Source organism: Mobula birostris, chromosome 3, assembly GCF_030028105.1.
Source record: "Mobula birostris isolate sMobBir1 chromosome 3, sMobBir1.hap1, whole genome shotgun sequence".
NCBI lineage: Eukaryota > Metazoa > Chordata > Chondrichthyes > Myliobatiformes > Myliobatidae > Mobula > Mobula birostris.
This window is the reverse complement of record NC_092372.1, coordinates 117,012,346-117,031,391: the sequence shown is the minus strand read 5'-3', so window position 1 is coordinate 117,031,391 and position 19,046 is coordinate 117,012,346. Positions and strand designations below refer to the sequence as shown.

Below are 19,046 nucleotides of genomic sequence, written 5' to 3'. Positions count from 1 at the left end.
TACCTGATCCCACTCAACCCCATACACCTGCCTTCTCGCCATATCCTTTGATGCCCTGACCAATCAGGAAAGTCACAGTTTGAGGATAAAGGGAAAGCCTTTTAGGACCGAGATTAGGAAAAACTTCTTCACACAGAGAGTGGTGAATCTGTGGAATTCTCTGCCACAGGAAACAGTTGAGGCCAGTTCATTGGCTATATTTAAGAGGGAGTTAGATATGGCCCTTGTGGCTACGGGGATCAGGGGGTATGGAGGGAAGGCTGTGGCAGGGTTCTGAGTTGGATGATCAGCCATGATCATAATAAATGGCGGTGCAGGCTCGAAGGGCCGAATGGCCTACTCCTGCACCTATTTTCTATGTTTCTATGTAACAACTTCCTCCTTAAATATACCCGAGGACTAGGACTCCACCTCTGTCTGTGGCAGAACATCCCACATATTCACCAGTCTTTGCTTAAAAATGTCCTCCTTACCTCTGTTCTGAATGGTCGCCTCTCAATTTTGAGGCTGTACCTTCTAGTTCTTGAATCCCCTACCACGGGGAACATCCTCTCCACATCCACCCTGTCTAGACTCATCAACGTTCGGTAGGTTTCAATGAGACCACTCTCCCAGCATTCTTCAAAATTTCAGTGATTATAGGTCCAAAGCTGCTAAATGCTCCTCATATGTTAACCCTTTCATTCCTGGAATCATCCCCGTGAACATACTTTGGACGCTCTCCAAAAACAATACATTCCCTCGGAGACATGGGGCCCAATACCTGTGTCTGACCAGTGTCTTATAAAGGCTCAGCATCATCTCCTTGTTTTCACACTTCCTTCAGTGATTGGCAATTTGATGGAAAGGATCCTGAGAGGCAGGATTTACGAACATTTGGAGAGGTATAATATGATTAGGAATAGTCAACAAGGCTTTGTCAAAAGCAGGTCATACCTTACGAGCCTGATTGAATTTTTGAGACTGTGACTGAAGAAATTGAGGAAGGTAGAGCAGTAGATGTAGTATATATGGATTTCAGCAAGCCATTTGATAAGGTATCCCATGCAAGGCTTATTGAGAAAGTAAGATGGCATGGGAAATAAGGGGACATTGCTTTGTGAATCCAGAATTAGCTTGGTCACAGAAGGCAAAGTGTGATTGTAGACGAGTCATATTCTGCATGGAGGACGGTGACCAGTGTTGTGCCGAAGGGATATGTTCTGGGACCTCTTCTGTTTGTGATTTTTATAAATGAGAACTGGAGGGATGGGTTAGTAAATTTGCTAATGACACAAAGTTTGGGGGTGCTGTGGATAGTGGGAAGGACTGTCAGAAGTTACAGGGGGAAATCGATAGGATTTAGAACTGGGCTGAGAAGTAGCAGATGGAGATCAACCCAGATAAGTGTGAGGCGATGCATTTTGGTGGGTCAAGTATGATGGCAGAATATAGTATTAACGGTAAGACTCTTGGGAGTGTGGAGGATCAGAGGGATCTTGGGGTCAGATTCCATAGGGCACTCAAAGCTGCTTCGCAGGTTGACTCTGTTGATAAGAAAGCATACGGTGCATGGGCCTTCATCAACCGTGGGATTGAGTGTAAGAGCCGAGATGTGATGTTACAGGTATATTGGATTCTGGTCAGGCCCCACTTGGAGTATTGTGCTCAGTTCTGGTCACCTCACTACAGGAAGGATGTGGAAACTATCGAACGGAAGCAGAGAAGATCTACAAGAATGATGTTTGGATTGGGGTGCATGCCTTATGAGAATAGCATGAGCGAACTCGTCTTTTCTGCATGGAGCGGCGGAGGATGTGAGGTGACCTGATAAAAGTGTAAAAGCATTGACCTGATAGAAGTGTAAAAGCATTGATCGTGTGGCTGGTGAGAGGCTTTTTCACAGGCTTGAAATGGCTAGCTGGACAGGGCACAGTTTTAAGGTGCTTGGAAGTAGGTACAGAGGAGATTTCAGGGTTAAGTTTTTTACGCAGAGAGTGGTGAGTGCGTGAAATGGCTGCCGGCGAAGGTGGTAGAGGTAGATACGATAGGGTCTTTTAAAAGGAGAGGGACATGAAGCTTAGAAAATAGAGGGCTAAGGGTAACCTTAGGTAATTTCTATGTACGTACATGTTCGACACAGCATTGTTGGCCGAAAGGCCTGTATAGTGCTGTACTTTTTCTATGCTTCTATGTTTCTATATTCCATTCCCCTTGAAATGAATGCCAATATTGCATTTGCTTCCTTTACCTCAGACTCAACCTGTAACTTAACGTTCTGGGCGTCCTGCTTCAGGACTCTTAATTCCTCTGCACCTCTGATGTTTGAATCTTCTTCCCTTTTAGATAATAGTCTGCACTATTGTTCCTTTTACCAAAATGCATTATCAAACATGTCTTAACACTGTATTCCATCTGACAATTTGTCCATTCTTCCAATTTGTCTAAGTCCTGCTGCAATCGCATTGCTTCCTCAGCATTACCTACCCTTCCACCTATCTTCATATCATCTGCAAACTTTGTCACAAAACCATCAGTTCCATTATCCACATTACTGGAGAAACAATCTAAAAAGTAGCGGTCGCAATACTAACCCCGAAGAACATCAATAGCTACGGGCAGCCAACTGGAAAAGGCCGTTTTTATTCTCACTAGCTGCCTCCTGCTTGTCAGCCATTCCTCTATCCATGCCAGTATGTTTCCTGTAACGCCTGAAGACTTTATCTTGTTGAGAGGCTTCATACGTGCACGTTATTAAATGCCTTCTGAAAATCCAAGTAGATGATATCCACTGCCTCTCATTTGTCCACCCTGCTTGATACTTCCCTGGAGAACTGTAACAGCTTTGTCAGGCAAGATTCCCTTTCACAGAAAGAATGCTAACTTTGAATAATTTTATCATGATGTACCACGAAAACCCATCCCTAATAATAGCCACCGAGGTTAGGTTAACTGGCCTATAATGTCCTTTCTTTTTCCCTCTTCCCTTCTTAAAGCATGGAGTTACATTTGAAATCTTCAAGTATTCCAAGATCATGCTTAAATTGTCATGGTCCGGTCCGTCGTACCTTATTCCAGGTTTTCCGGTTTTCCCTTGTTCTGTTGGGTGCTTTAACTGAGGCACATGATTTACATTTTGGTCTGGCTTTTTAAATAGCTCTTTGGTTCAGCTTCATTTGCTGGACTGTTTCCTTCCCTGCACCTTCCTCCTGAAGTTTTTGCCTGAAGCCTTGCCTGAAGCTTTGCCAGAAGCATTGCCTGCAACCTTTGCCTGCGTCCTCGCCTATATCACTGTCACGTTGTACCGCCAGAGCATGACCGGAGCCTTGCTGTGTCTAGATAAGGAACTATCTATCGTTGTTTGGAACTGTTTCTCTGTCCACGCCTTCGCTAGGTAAGTCCGGCCGTTTGTCGATACCTTGTGCTGGAAACCGTCTGTGTGTCCACGCTTCGTTTCCTAGGTCCGGCCGTTTGATGCTACCTTGAGTTGAGAACTGTCTCTGTGCCCACGCCTTCGCTACGTAGGTCCGGCCGTTTGCCGCTACCTTGTGTTGAGAACCGTCTCTTTGTGCCTTCTCCTCCGCTGGGTAGGTCCGGCCGTTTGCCGCTACCTTGTGCTTAAATCTGTCTCTTAGTGTTCTGTGTATGTCTATGCCTTGCTCCCTAGGAGGGGTCCTGACTCTGTGTAGAGCCCCAGCCTCAAGTCCTGTCCACAAGGAGGGGTCTCGCTGCGTGTTCCATATTCCTATTATCTCAGGACCAAGACTTTGCGTTCCTGTCTCCTTCGCCAAGGCTCCGCGTTCCTGTGTCCCTCGACCAAGGCTCTGCGTTCCTTTTCTGCCAAGACCAAGGTTCTGCGTTCCTGTTCTGCCAAGAGCAAGGCTCTGCGTTCCTGTTCTACCAAGACGAAGTCTCTGCATTCCTGTTCTGGCAAGACCAAGGCAAAGTTTCGGGGTCAGGTCCTGTCGTGCCTCGCCCAGCCCAAGAGTACTTCGTCCTTCCCAGGAGAGCCGCGAAGAAACCAAGCCTTGTCCAGTCCTGTAGCCAAGTTGTGTCTTCGCCTAGTTCTGGAGTCTGAGCCCGAGTCAAGACGCAGGTTCTCGGTCCTTGCCCAGTATGTGGCTCAGCGTCCTAGCCCAAGTCTGTGCTCCTGTCCCAGCTCCTAGACTGAGTCTATTCCCGTCCCTAACTATAGTCCAGTCCGGTTCCTCGTACTTCATGTCTGCGTCTTACATTTGGGTCCGCCATCAACGCCCCTGTTATGACAAAAATCAAGTTATTCTTGAAAGATCATAACGAATGCATCCGTTATCTATTCAGCAACCTGTCGCAGGGCTCTGGTATGTATTCCATCTGGTCCAGGTGACCTATTCGCCTGAGGACCTTTGTAATAGCAATGGCATTCACTCCCACTCCCTGACACTCACGGACCTCTGACACAGTGCCGGTGTCTTCCATTGTGAAGACAGATGAAAAAAAATCATTGTTCATATGCCAGTTCTTTGTCCCTAATTACTACCTCACTAGCATAATTTTCTAGTTGTCCAACATCAACTCCCATCTCCCTTTCACTCTTTATATTACCGAAAAAAACGTTTGATACCCCGCTTTATATTATTAGCTAGTTTGCCCTCATATTTCATCTTTTCTATTCTTATAGCTTCTTAGTTGATTTTTGATGGTATTCAAACGCATCCCAATTATCCAACTAGCAATCCAGTCACTTTTTCTACCTTATATGCCCTTTCCTTAGGTTTTATGCAGTCCTTAACTTATTTTGTCAGCCACGGTTGTCTATCCCTGCCATCTGAGAACTTCGTCCTCTGTGGGACATATCTATCGTGTGCCTTGTGGACTATTCCCAGAAAATTCAACAATTTCTGCTCTGCCATCATCCCAGCCAGTATCCTCCTCCAATCCACCTGGGCAAGCTGCTGTCTCATACCTCTGTAATTCCTTTTATTCCGTGGTGACACTGATACATGTGATTTATTCCTCTCCCTCTCAAATTGTAGTATGAATTCAATCAGATTAAGATCACTTTGTCCTGAGGGTTCATTTACATTAAGCTCCGTATTAAGTTCTAGTTTCTTTCACAACAGAAGCGCAAGCGCAAGCTGCTCTAAAAAGACATCTCGTAGGCATTGTATAAATTTCCCCTCTTGCGGTCTGACGCCAACCTGATTTTCCCATCCTCTTGCATACTGAAGTCCTCCTTTACAATTGTGTCATAACCCTTTTGCATGCCTTTTCCAGCTCCCTTTGGAATCTCAACCCCACATCTTGGCTACTATTTGGGGGCCTGTATATGATTTTCATCATGATTTTTTTTTCTTAACTTCACCCACAAAGATTCAACATTGCCTGACTCTTTGTCACCTCATTCTAAAGATGTAATTCCATCTCTTACAAACAGAGCCACAACCCCGTCGATGGTTTCCTGCCTGTCTTTTCGACTAAAAGAATATCCTTTCATGTTATGCTCCGAACTATAGCCTTCTTTCAACCACGACTCAGGGATACCCACAATGTCATACCGACCAATGTCTAACTGTGCCACAAGTTCGTCTATCTTATTCCGAATGCTATGCGCGTTTAAATACAGACGACTGAGTCCTGCATTCTTCGTCTTCTTGAATTTTACCTCCGTGGTGCAATTCAACTTTGCTCTGTCTGCATTTGTGCCAGTCATTGGCTTACAGTCATGCTACATCCAGCATCTATTTGTAAGCCTGCTGGCTCATCCTCAGTTCTGCTAAACTGCTCGCCCCTCCCCATATTAATTTAAAGCACTCCTAAAAACACTAATAAATCTGACCGCAACAATATTGCCCCCCCCACGCCCCCCGGACTCAACCACAGTCCGTCCCTTTTGGACAGGTACCACTGCCCCAGAACAGGTTTCAATTATCCAAAAATCTGAATCCCTGCCCCCTGCTCCAATTCTTCAGCCAGACATTTATCTGCCACCTCATTCTAGTCCTATCCTTACTGTCACGTGGTAAATTCAGCGATCCCGAGATTACTACCCTTGAAGTCCTGCTTCTAAGCTTTCTTCCCAACTGACCATATTCTTTTTTCAGAGTCTCCTTCCTTTTTCTACCTATGTCCTTGATACCAATATGTACCTCGGCTTATGGCTGCTCAGGATCTCTCTCTATGGCTATCCATCCCATAGGATGATGATGATTCCTTTCAGTCAGTTAATGGGACCCCACGCCCGAGAACGGACGAGCGTGTGCGTGAATGGATTTCAGGTGAATAGGGGTTCCACAGGTCCAGACCCACCGTCCCCACATCCCCTCCCGGATCCAGCGGCATGGTGGGGTCCAAGACGGCTGGGGGTTTTGTTGCAGTGAATGGCCAGAGCATGCTTGGATGTAAGGGATGTCTTTTCCGCGCTTCACAGGCGTGTTTGCTGGATGGCCGTTGACCTTACGAGGGGGTTCGTCCGCCCTTTGACAGGTCTTGTTTTTCGTCCTGCAGGGTGTCTAGCCACCCTCCTCACCAGACAAGCCTGGTGGGGGAGCTGGTCTCGTCGCCGACCACCCGATCATTCGACAGGTAGCATTGGGTTACATGGTGCCAGCAGCACTCAGCCGAGTGACCAGAACAAATATTGCTGCTCAGGATATTGTGGACACGTCCAGAAACATCGCAGATCCTGACACCAAAGAGACCAACTACGATTCGTGTTTCCTTTTCGCATCCACCAATTCGCCTATCTCTCCCCCTGATAATAAAGTTCCCTATTACTGATGTCATCCTCTTTAGTTCCCAAACTTTCTGAATCACAGGCCATACACTGCCAGAGGGACGACCGTTGTCAAAATGCCTAATTGCGCAAACGATCTTGACTACAACAGAAAGCCCCTGCAGCCCCGTCCACTTGTTAAACGGGGCGCTTATTGCCTGCAAATGAAGACTTGCGCGATCTGAAGCGCCGCAGAAATGTTTGCACCCGGATGCCCGCTTCATGGAACGATTTGAGAATGTCATGCCATTCAAAGCATTCTCTAGAATTTCATGAGAAAATTGGAAATGGTACATCTCAGGGACGGAGTGACGCAATGATTCATTCAAGAATTTTATTTTATTCCCTGCGGAATTTGCATGGAATTCTGAATTCTGCCGGAAACGTGCAGAAAGCTGTTGCAGTCACTGTGCTCTCAGGCAAAACTGCTCACGGGATCTTCCACGGACAGTGCTGGTGCTGAAGATCATGTGCATCACGACGCTCTCCAAAGGAGGGGAAAACCACGCGACTTTTTCTGATCACTCGGAAACATGTGCTGTGTCATTTGAAATTCTTTCTGCACTATGTACTGAAGCTGTGAGCTCTGCAGCGCAACGGGTGGCGTGTTGGCCTTTTGGTGCTGAGTGATAAATTAATAAGTAAAAAGATTGTAGGTTCGAGTCCCACCAGAGGCGGTGTCTTCTCAGCTTTCATAACAATGATGAACCCAGTCAGAATTTGAGTGGATGATGGCATCGCCTAATGGTGGAAAATCCAGAAACCCAGGACATGGTTTGAAAATATAGAGACAAAGTTAAAAGTTCAAAGTAATTGTGTTATCAACGTTCATAGAGTCACCTTGTACAACCTTGAGATTGATTTCCTTGTAGGCATACTCAATAAATCCTTAATAGAATAATAGCCATAATAGAATCCATGACGACCGCACCGACTTGCGCGTTAAGACACTGCGCAAAAGACAAAATTGAAAATACAGAAAGAAAGAAATAATAACAAATAATTAAATATGCAATAAATGTCGATAACATGAAATATGACGATAGTAGGATTAAGGGGAACCCCAAGGCTTTCTATGCGTATGTGAAGACAGAAGGATGACAAGAACGAACGTGGGACCGCTAAAGGATTAAGAAGGCAACTTGTTCCTGGAGGCGGAGGAGGTTGGGGAGTTCCTAAATTGATACTTTGCTTCAGAATTCACGAGTGAAAAGTCCTTGATCAGGATGAGGTCGAAATAGAAGAGGTCTGTGTGCTGGACAATGTGAAAATTAAGGAAGAAGAAGTGTTTGATCTTCTTAAAAACATAAAGATTGATAAGTCCCCAGAGCCCGACGTGAAATACTTCAGGTTGCTGTGGGAAGTGAGAGAAGAGATCGCTGGAGCAGTAGTTATGATCTTTGAATCCGCTTTGGCCGCAGGGGAGGTGCTGGAAGATTGGAGAATGGCAAAAGTAGTTCCCTTGTTTAAATAGGCAATAGAGAGAATCGTGGGAACGATAGACCGGTGAGTCTTAGTTCGGTGGTCTGCAAACTATTGGAAAAGATTCTTAAGAATAGGATCTAGGAGCACTTGGAGAAGTATAGTCTACTCAACGATAGTCAACATGGCTTTTGGAAGGGAAGGTCGTACCTCACGAGTGTAATTGAGTATTTTGCAGAGGGGACAAAAGGAATTGATGAGTGTAGGGCGGTAAATGTGGTCTACATGGATTTTTGCAAGGCATTTGACAAGGTCCCCCACGAAAGACTCATCCAGAAAGTCATGAGGCATGGGATCAGTGGAACCTTGGCTGTTTGGATAAAAAAATTGGCTTAAAGGAAGAAAGCAGAGGGTAGTTGTGGAAGGAAAGTATTCTGCCTGGAGGTCGGTGACTTGTGGAGTTCCGCAAGGATCTCTCCTGGGACCCGTGCTCTTTGTGATTTTTATAAATGACCTAGATGAAGAGGCGGAAGGATGGGTGGGTAAGTTTGCGGACGACATGAAGATTGGAGGAGTTGTGGATGGAGCTGTAGGTTGTCGAAGGTTACAAGAGGATATAGACAGGATGCAGATTTGGGCAGAAAGGTGGCAGATGCAGTTCAATCTGGGTAAGTGTGAGGTGATGCAGTTTGGAAGGAAAACCAGGAAGTCTGAGTACATGGTTAATGTTCGGTTACTTAAGAGTGTCGATGAACAGAGAGAGCTTGGGGTTCAATTCCATATATCTCTCAAGGTCGCTGCACAGTTTGATAGGAGAGTTAAGAAGGCCTATGGGATGCTAGGCTTCATTAATAGGGGGATTGAGTTGAAGAGCTGAAAGGTCATGTTCCAACTCTACAAATCTCTGGTGAGACAACACTTAGAGTATTGTGTTCAGTTCCGGTCACCTCAGGAAGGACGTGGAAGCTATGGAGAGGGTGCAGAGGAGATTTATCAGGATGTTGCCTAGATTGGAAAAGAAGTCTTATGAGGCAAGTTTACCAGAGCAGAAACTTTTCTCTTTGGAGTATAGAAGGATGAGAGGGGACTAGATAGAGGTGTACAAGATTATGAGAGGCATAAATGGAGTGGATAGCCAGTATCTGTTTCCCAGGACACGAACAGCAAACACCAGAGGGCATATTTAAAAAGTTAAGGGAGGGAAGTTTAGGCGAGATATCAGGGATGAGTTTTTCACACAGAGGGTTGTGGGTTGCTGCAATGACTTGCCAGGGATGGTGGTGGAGGCTAAAAAATTAGGGGTACTTAAGAGCATCTTAGTCAGGGACAATGATGAAAGAAAAATAGAGAGTTACGGGATAGTGAGGGTTTAGTACGTTTTCCGTAATGAATATATGGGTCGGCACAGCATCGAGGGCCAAAGGGCCCATACTGTGCTGCAGTACTCTAGTGCCTAGTGAAATAAAGAGTCCTTAAAAGTAAGTCCGTAGGTTTCAGGAACAGTTCAATATTGCGCATGTTACATTGAGTGAAGTTATCTCCTTTGGTTTAAGAGACTGATCGGAACACGCAAGTCCGATGATTGCCTTTGTCCCCAGCGTGTGGAATTCCGCAGAATTGATCGGGAAAAGTCCAGAGGGGTTCTTACAGAAACATCTGCGTGATGCTATTCACTTGTCCGGAAATAAATTATTAAGAAAATAATAGCGGTGTAAGTGGAAAATAATAATGGTGTAAGTGGAAAAAGAACGCTGAACTTGAGAAAACAGGTAGATAGGCGTGACTGTTGTCCGCACCCGCTGAAAAAGTGAGCATATAATATTGCATCTGCATTCTGAAAATACTCACGGAAATGAGCGTACTTGCACTGAATCTGGAAAACCATTGTCTGCCATCTGGCAGTGTGAAGAGACAACTCTGTTCCACCGTTGTCTCCGGTCTGGCTTGAAGAAATATTGGATTGGCTGGAAAATGGAAAGAACATCAAACCTCAAGCAAATAATTGTGAGATGTTTCAAAGTATACACTGATTGTATAAGACTTTCAAGATAAACATGGTCAAACAAGTCAAGTCATTTTTGCTATCAATATAAACGTGGTAGTATGGCAAAGCGGTAGAATAAGGTTCTAGTTTACAGGAAGCATAGATTCGAATCGCACAACTGCCACTGTGCGGACAAGTATGAATCTTTTCCCACAGGGATTAAAAAGTACTTTGCGGGAAAAAATGTGACATTCATAAATCATCATGGGATCCAGTATTGGAAATTATGTCAGTGTCAACGAGCTGCAGAACTCTCCAGATTGGGTGGAGGACGCGTGGGGCTGGAGGTTTATTTTCAGGTGTTCCCTATAAATAAAGGCTCCGCTGGGAGTTGAACCCAGGATCTCCTGTTTACTAGACAGGCGCTTTAACCAGTTAAGCCACGGAGCCCTCGCGCTATTCAGCACCTAGAATAATGATTTTTTTTACTTGTATTAACTTATCTTCGTCTGCTAGCGGGAGAAATGCTTTAACTTCAAATTGTATAGATGCGATAAAACAATGTATGCCGTATGTAGAGACTTACCCATTAGTCTGTGTGCATAGTAGAAGTTCCTACTCTCACCACAGCTCACTCGCTTTCAGGACGTAGCTCCAATTCAGACACTCAGCCGGAAAGCAGTAGAGGATCTATCAGACCTGGAGCTTCATGATCAGTATGGAAGGACTGTCAATGCCGGGTTTCCTTTACTCTAGGCCTAGATAATGCCTGATGAATGCCCCGTGATGACAGCTCCCCCTCGCCTTTTTCTGAAGGTAAGACGCAGTTATCCACTTCGTCTCGTGCTAATTTATGAGCTTCAACACGTTTTGGATCAACACGTTAGGAGAGTTTCATGAAATGTTGTACTCGTAGTGGTTCTTTAAGCAAGGTGGGTAAAAACTACACCGGTAGTTTCAGAATGAATCCCAACCCTGGAATCAGGTGAATGTCACTCAAGAGTTACACTTGCTGGCATTTACACGATAAAGGAGGGTGACTTAAGAAACAGTTGTACTAACCACATTTAAAAGACATTAAAATTCCCTGGCATATTGATCTGTTTGGTATTTTTTTTAATAGAATAGCTAAGAGCGAATGTTTGGGTAGAGTAATTTCGTACTTCTTGAACACCCTATTTAATGTACCATATAACATGTTCTTAAGGAGGTTCAATAAATCGGTTTTCTTGCGCGCACTTGATTGAAGGAGAGAACAGAAGGAAGTGAGAGTTGAAGGTTTGGGGAGGTTGGACCAACCGGCTAATCTGAGCAAATTTGTTAAGCTTTTTTCAACAGAATGAAGGAAGCACCAGCAGAGTCCAATCTTGCAGATGCCACTCGGCGAGCTGTCAATGTGTGCAGGGAGGATAGCCTTGGAAACATCAGGAGGAAGAACATCAGGTGAAATGAAATGCGTTGTCCGGATGTGGGTTAGAACGCACCCCATGTAGGAAACGTATAGTATTCGTCATTAGATGAGAGATTGAATTGTAAGACTCATAGGCTCAGAGATACGGGATCACTTCTTGCGATATTAGTAAGTGTCAGTGCAAAAGTTCTGAATTTATAAACGGTTCCTTGAGTCCGAGGTAGTTCCTGCAAAATGACCCAAGCAGCTAATCAGTCTCACCCTTGTATGACGCCACATCGTCAGCTGAGATCCCACCAACAACAAGAAATTTATATATGGTATTTTGAGGCATACAGTCGTGCGTGTAGAGAATATTGCAAGAGGCTAAACACACATCACTGTGGTGCATCTGTGCTGATTGCAACAAGGAGAAGATTTATTGGCATGTAAACCACGTGGACTTCCGCGTGAACTTCGGTTTCACCCACAGTCCTAAGACGTACCTGTTAGTAGGGTAATTGGTCATTGTAAATGTTTCTGTTATTAGGCTAGCTTTAGGTAGGTGGGTTGCTGGGCAGTTTGGCTCGTGGGTCTGGAATGACCCGTTATGTGCTGTATCTCTGAATCAATAAAATTCATTCAACTTTTGCTTGCAGTTCTCGGTCTGTGTCTATATTCTGGGAGTAGAAGCCAACGTCCAGGCGTGGCATTGTGCAGTAAGTATCTTTGATGATGATGCAACGTCCAGAGCGTTGGCTGCTCTGCCTCGGCAGGTAACAGATAGTCAGAGACACCCTGAAGCTGGCCGGGTGGAACACCTCCGGGTGATCATGAAGACATCAGGTTGCGCAACTTGCGACCGTTGATCACGTTGCTCAGCTTCTCCAATGTCTGCCTGACATTTGCCAAGTTTGGAATGTACTCCACTACGAGGATGATCACACAATATATTGGTCGAATCTTGGTCATCAGCTGTCCCACGTCCGATATGTAGGACTGGAACAGAGCTGGCACATCTGAGCACCGTGATGAGTTAACCATGAACCATATAGCCGTGCCTCTGCCTTTACTTGATGCTGCCGTCTTGTCCATGCAATAATGGCTGTAGTCCTCGGGCTGGAGAGTTGCCGGTCAGGTAAACTTCTTTGCATCTCAATATCTTTCCTGTAATATCACGGGCTCTCACAATATTACGCTACGTCACCTTTTCAAAAGACTTCCAAAATATAAATAAACGATCCCAGTGATTCTCCTTTGTGTATCCCGCTTGTTATATCTTAGACGAATGCAAACAGAGTTGTCAGGCAAGATTTTCCCTTAAGGAAACTATACTGACTTTGTATGACTTTGCAATGTGCCTCCAAGTACCCCGAATCCTCATCCTTAATAATAGACTCCAACATGTTTTCAGTCACTGACGTCAGGCTAAATAGCCTATAATTTCCTTTTTTTGTCTGAGTTCTTCCCTTCTTGGAAGTGTAGAATGACATTTGTAATTTTCTAGTTCTCGAGAACCATTCTAGAAACTAGTAATTTTTGAAGCATCATCCCTAATGCATCCACAATCTTTTCAGCAACCCTGGGGTATAGTACATCTGCTCCAATTTACTTATCTACCTTAAGAATATTCAGTTTGCGAAGCATGTTCTCCTTAATAATAGAAACGACACAGGCTTCTGCTCGCTGCCACTCTAGCAATTCTGGCCTACTACTCATGTCTTCTACAATACAGACTGCCGTAAAGTACAGTCTTCCGCCATTTCTTGTACCCCATTACGACCATTTTGCAGCTGTCCGATATCCACTGTTGTCTATCTTTAATCGTTATACATCTGAAAAAAAAACGTTGTTTCCTCTTTTATATTATGGTCTGGGTTACCTTCATGTTCAGTCTTTTCTCTTTTAGTTGTTCTTAGTTGCCTGATGTTGATTTAAAAAAAAAACTTCTCGATCCCGTACCTTGCCACTAACATTTTTGCCCTCTCCGTTGCCTTTATGCGTATTTGACTTGCCTTGTAAGCTACGGTTGCCTCATCCTCCCCTTTAAAAACTTCTTCATCTTTGGGATGATTCTTTCCTACACCTTCCGAATGGATCCATGCAAACCCAGCCATTGCTGTTCTCCCGTCATTCATGACAGAGTCCTATTCCAATTAATTTTGACCAACCCCTCTCTTCTGCCTGTGTAATTCCATTTATTCCACCGTAATACTGTTATATCTGACTTTTTACTGCAGACGAAGTTTGAACACTGCCGGGCCAAAGAATTCCTTTGTTGTACGCTCCCTATAAAATCCATGTCTTTATATAACAACGAATTTCGAATTCCCTAGTGATTTCAAGCACAAGCTGCTCTTAAAGGCCATCCCTTAGACATTCTACAAATTTGCTCTCTTGGCTACCAGCATCAACCTGATGTTCCCAATCTACTTGAAAGTCCGTACAGTTATCCTAACATTGCCCTTTCTTACATACTTTTTATATTTTCTATTGCAATTTGTGATCCATATCCTGGCTACCGGTTCCTCAGGTTGTCATAGCCGGGGGTGGTAGTGGGGATAAACTCCTACAACCTATAAAGTGTTTCAAATGGCGAGCGTCTCTAACAGCTTCTTACAACCAAGTCCATCTCTTGCTCTTTATGTGTGGCTTAGCTATTAGACCCGGCGAAACTGCATCTACTGATAAGAGAAGGGTCTAAGGCAGACTGCCAGTTGCGTCTGGCAGATGGGCTCGTCAGCCTTGGACGGCAGCTCACCTAGGAGAAGGAAAACTCTGATGGCAAAGGCTTCGGGAGCAATCCCCAAGGAAGAAATCCAGAGGTCGGATCCCCAAGGCAGCTTGATGTTGTTTACAACTTCACTCTTGTAACCTTTGCGCTGACACTGGTGCCAAGCTATATCGGCGCTTGTCCTTGCCTTGGACTACATCAGTGACGTGGAGAAGGGGAACCCGATGCATGGGGAACAGCCGGTTCTTCAAACCTTCCCGCCCAGGCTTGAGTCCTGGAGAGGACATAGTTCACCAAAGGCACAAACCCATGATTCCCTGATATCGACAGCAGCCTATTCTCTTGGCTACTGTTCGTAGGCATCTATAAATATTTCCCTTCAGTGCTTTTTAAACTTGCATTTCCTTCACTCTATCCAAAAGGATTCTTCACCTGCAGATCCCATAGTAGCTCTTCGTAAAGATTTGATTTAATCCTTTAACAACAGAGCCGCTCCACCTCTCTGCCTACTTGCCTATCCTTTCGTTATAACGTGTTAAGCGTCCAATTAACATCTTCCTTCAGGCACGATTCAGCGATGCCCACAACGTTATAACCAACGTATATCTATGCTATAAGATCGTCTATCATATTAGTATAATGTGTGCATTCAAATATGACACCTTCACTGCTCCATATTGATTTTGGCCCCTGTTACACTGTCACCCATCCCACTGACAGCAATTTTGGCTTACAATCTGCCTGTCCTTCCTTACAGCTGCAATGCCCATTACATCCAGTTGTGTGCCAACAGCTGCATAATCAGCCCTGTTACTCCTGTTCCCATCATCCTGCCAGATACGTTTCAACCCAGCTCTAGCAATCCTGCCCGCAAAGGTATTGGTTCCCTTGGGGTTCACATGTAACCAGTTCCTTTAGTATAGTTCATTCATTCCGCATTAGAGATCTCAATGATCCAGAAAGCTGAATACCTGCCCCCTGTACCAAATGATCAGTCACGCATTCAGCTGCATATCATCCTGAGGTTCCTGCGAAAGAGGTCCTGCTTTTTATCTTTCTTCTTAACTCCAGAGTTACAAAATACACGTGGACTAAGATGTTAACTGTCCTGTGCTATCACCAGTGGGATCATCAGTTGATCTGCCATCTGTCTTCAGGAGTTTCGGCCCGCTTATGATCAAGACTCCCTCGAGGTGATGGGCCAGCAGTGCTAAAGCACCACCTCCCACTGGTGAGCTTAAAAACTTGGCATCTGCCTCTATCAGAGTTGCTGGTCACTTCCATCCAGCAGGTAGTCTACTCTTCAGGTGTCTATGCAACTACTGAAGTGTTTGCAAGATATGTATACACTGTCTGACTATCTGCCCTCTGGACATATTTGGTCCACACCCATGCTGCAACTCAGCCAAACTAAACCTGTACTTTCCAACATCGTAAATTATATCGCCCATCACTTCCAACTTTCTCACATATTATCTCTTGTGTGCCTCCTCTCTTTTCGAACCAAAGCTATTGACACGTGTACCCCTTTAGAATGCTGTGGACCCGACGGAGACATCCTTGACCCTGGCAATTGGCAAGCAACATTCAATCCGCGTGTGCCTTTCACGTTCACAGAATATGCTGTCTGCTCGTTTAAAAATGCAATCCCTCATCATTAATGCACACCTCTTCTCTCCCTCCTTTCTGAACCATAGAAACAGACAGTGCCAGAGATGCAGGTCACTGCGAAATCCCTCTGGTAGCTCGTCTCCCGCCACCAGCAGCAGCCAAAGCGGTACAATTATTGTGGGGAGCGACCACATGGGTACTATGCACTGACTGTCTGTTTCATTTCCCACTACTAACGGACACGCAGGTTTCTGCTTCGAGCAGCTTCGAAGGTGACTACCTCCCCGAAACCTCTATCGATCACCTCTTCATTTTCCGGTGTGAACCGAAGGACATGCAGCTGCAGCCGCAGTTCGTTAAGGGATTGCATTTCGGTGCACTTCGTGCAGGTGCAGTTATCAGGGAGACTGGAGGCCTCACGATAGTCCACATATCACACAAGGTACATGCTACTAACGCTGGACCAATTCTTAGCGCCCTAGCTATGTTGGAACATGAGAAACAAACTTACATACTTAGATCAAACAACAACTTACTCTAAAATTGCTTAGATCCTCCGCCCACCGAAATGTCTCGAAGCACCGGAGCTTATTTTCAATCTCGCGCTGCGTTACCATCGAAGGGCCTCTCGGAATGACTGCAGCCCGCCGCTGTAAAGCAGAGTAGGTAACAGTTCCTGATGTCCTTCTGGTTCTGTAATATTGCTCTTCAGTCTTTAATTTCATTTTCCAGTGATGGTATGTAGCTAGAAGGATGGTAGGCAACCACTCTCTCCTTTAACACCTCCTTAGCCGTGTATCAAACTGTATTATCCTTCTCTGTCACTCCCCACTGGGACGTGATGCAGATACAGATCACGAATCACCACCCTGCAGGTTTTCTCCTTTAATTTAGCACCCAATTCCCTAAACTCACTTATTTTGACCCCCCCCCCCCCGCACTATCCACCATCTCGTTGGAACCAACGTGGGAACGACATTTGCTCGTCTTCCACCTGCAGAATGTTATGCACTCGATCTAAATTGTCGGCGACCCTGCAAACTCGCCGGAAACATGCCATCCGAGAATCTAGCTCTCGTACATAGAACCCCTGTCGGCTCCCCTAACCAATGAATCGCATATCACTCCTTCCCTTCTATCATAGAGCCAGACTCAAGTGCCAGAGACCGATCGGTTTTGGTTTTCCTCTGCGAAGCCACCCTGCTCCTCCGCAAACAGTATCCAAAGAGTGAAACCTACTATTGAGAGGAACGGCCTTAGTGGTACCTCAACCAGGCTGCCTATACCCTTTCCCTTTTCTGAGGATCACCTTTTACCGCTGTCCCGTCCCTTCGGTATACCTACCTCCCTGTATCACTTGTCAACCAACCTCGCAATCCTCCTGAACAATCCGGAGTTCGTTCATCGTGCTCTATCTCCAGTAGTGAAACAGCTCCTGAATGAAACTGTAGGTTTAGTCTGGGACTCTATTCTTCCCACATCCCAAAAGAGGAGCACCTCACGAACTTGACTTTGTTTTCCATTGCTCTGACAGTGCAATAAGAAAGTCACAAAATAGAATCATATCTCAGCCTCCTCTCGCCTTCTAAAAGCACTTGAGCGAAGCCTCAGCTCGCAACTCACAACATGACTGCACCCATAATGGCCTCTTGTCAAGTGTCGAATTGATCTTCATTTCCGCAGAAAGTCCCGACAGTCCCGTCCGCTTTTTAAATCTGGCGCTTATCGCTGTAAGCAACAGTTCGCGCGCTCAGAAGAACTGCAGACATGTTTTCACCAGGGAACCTGCTTCGCGGAACGACTTGATAATGTTATTCCATTCAGAGATATTAGCTGGAATTTCTTGAGAAAAGGGGAAATGCAGCATCTAAGTAAGAGGAGCATTAGTAGATTCACGTTGATTCTGTTACAAATATTAATTATTCCCTGCGGAATTTGCAAGTAATCCCGAACTCTGCCGTCGGCGTGCAGGAAGCTCTCGTAGCCACTATGCACCCAGGCAAAACTGCTCACGGGATCATCACAGAGCGGTGCTGGTCCCTGAGAAGCTCTGCCCCGTGACGCCCTCTAGAGGAGGGGAAAAGCCAAGTTTTCTGTTTAGACTGAAAAATGCCGCCCCGTCATCTGAAGTTCTGCCGTCCAACAGTTTCTGAAACGTTATATAAGACTTGGTGCTGCAGCTGGCTGAGAACGGTGGGAATCGTTTTGACTCCTCCTCCCTGAAAGAATAAAAGTGAGGTTGTTTTACATTTAACGCCCTGGTTAAGATTTTTACTGCTATGCTGTAGGTATTTCATTTTAGCAGTTCTGTTTTGCTTTCAGCCTGTCTGCGTTAGAGCTGAGATCAAAAGCTTTGTTATTCAAATTCGGAATGTGGATTCAGCCAATGAGGAACGTGAGCTGCGATGTCTCTGGTGGGCGGGAGGTGGGAGAAGACAGGAGGGAAGATGACTGAGAATGCCGTACCTGTTGCACAAGGTGCTTTGTGCAGATGAATGGGTTCCAGAAGGAAGAACCAATACTCCCGTGGGAGACCCGTTTGTTCGAGATGGATTTCGAGCGACGTTTGGAGATGTTGTATGCTTTCACGCAGACCCAGAGTCTAGCGCGTGAGTGACAGACAAATTCAAGATGAGCTTAAGTACACATCTGACTGTTTCACAGTAAAGGGCCCCTTTTGTTCTTTCTTTCTTCAATTTAATAACTATTTTCTTAAATTAACATTCTTGAATATATTTCCTTATACTTGCATGTAGTATACGATCTGTTATTTCTTGCCGGGCCTAATAAATCTCACAACATTGACACAAAACAAAGGTTGGGTGGGCGAAACACCCCAATCTCACAGCTTTGGCGGGACCAAAGTTGTATACACCCTGGAAGCCCGATAAAGGTGTATTGATCGCCGCGGAATTCAGCGACTGTTAATGAGGGGCTAATGAGCAGGTTTTCCAGAGACAGCAAGTAGAAGCGGTTTCATATAGAAACTGCAAATTCCTGTTCCATGGTTTTATCTTGTTCACAAAAGAACGCGCCTGTGAGCTTTATCGAACATAGAACATAGAAAATCTTCAGCATATTACAGGCCCTTCGGACCACAATGCTGTGCCGACAATGTAACCTACTCAGGGAATGTCACAATGGGTGAGGGGGAGCTGGTGGCGGACCCAAA

At 45.3% G+C, this 19,046-nt stretch overlaps 1 non-coding gene across 1 annotated transcript; it reads right to left on the bottom strand.

The window, feature by feature from the left end:
• Positions 1-10,515: 10,515 nt before the first annotated feature.
• Positions 10,516-10,589, bottom strand: trnat-agu (transfer RNA threonine (anticodon AGU)). The gene has a single exon. It is a non-coding gene; the product is annotated as a tRNA-Thr (tRNA).
• Positions 10,590-19,046: the final 8,457 nt, after the last annotated feature.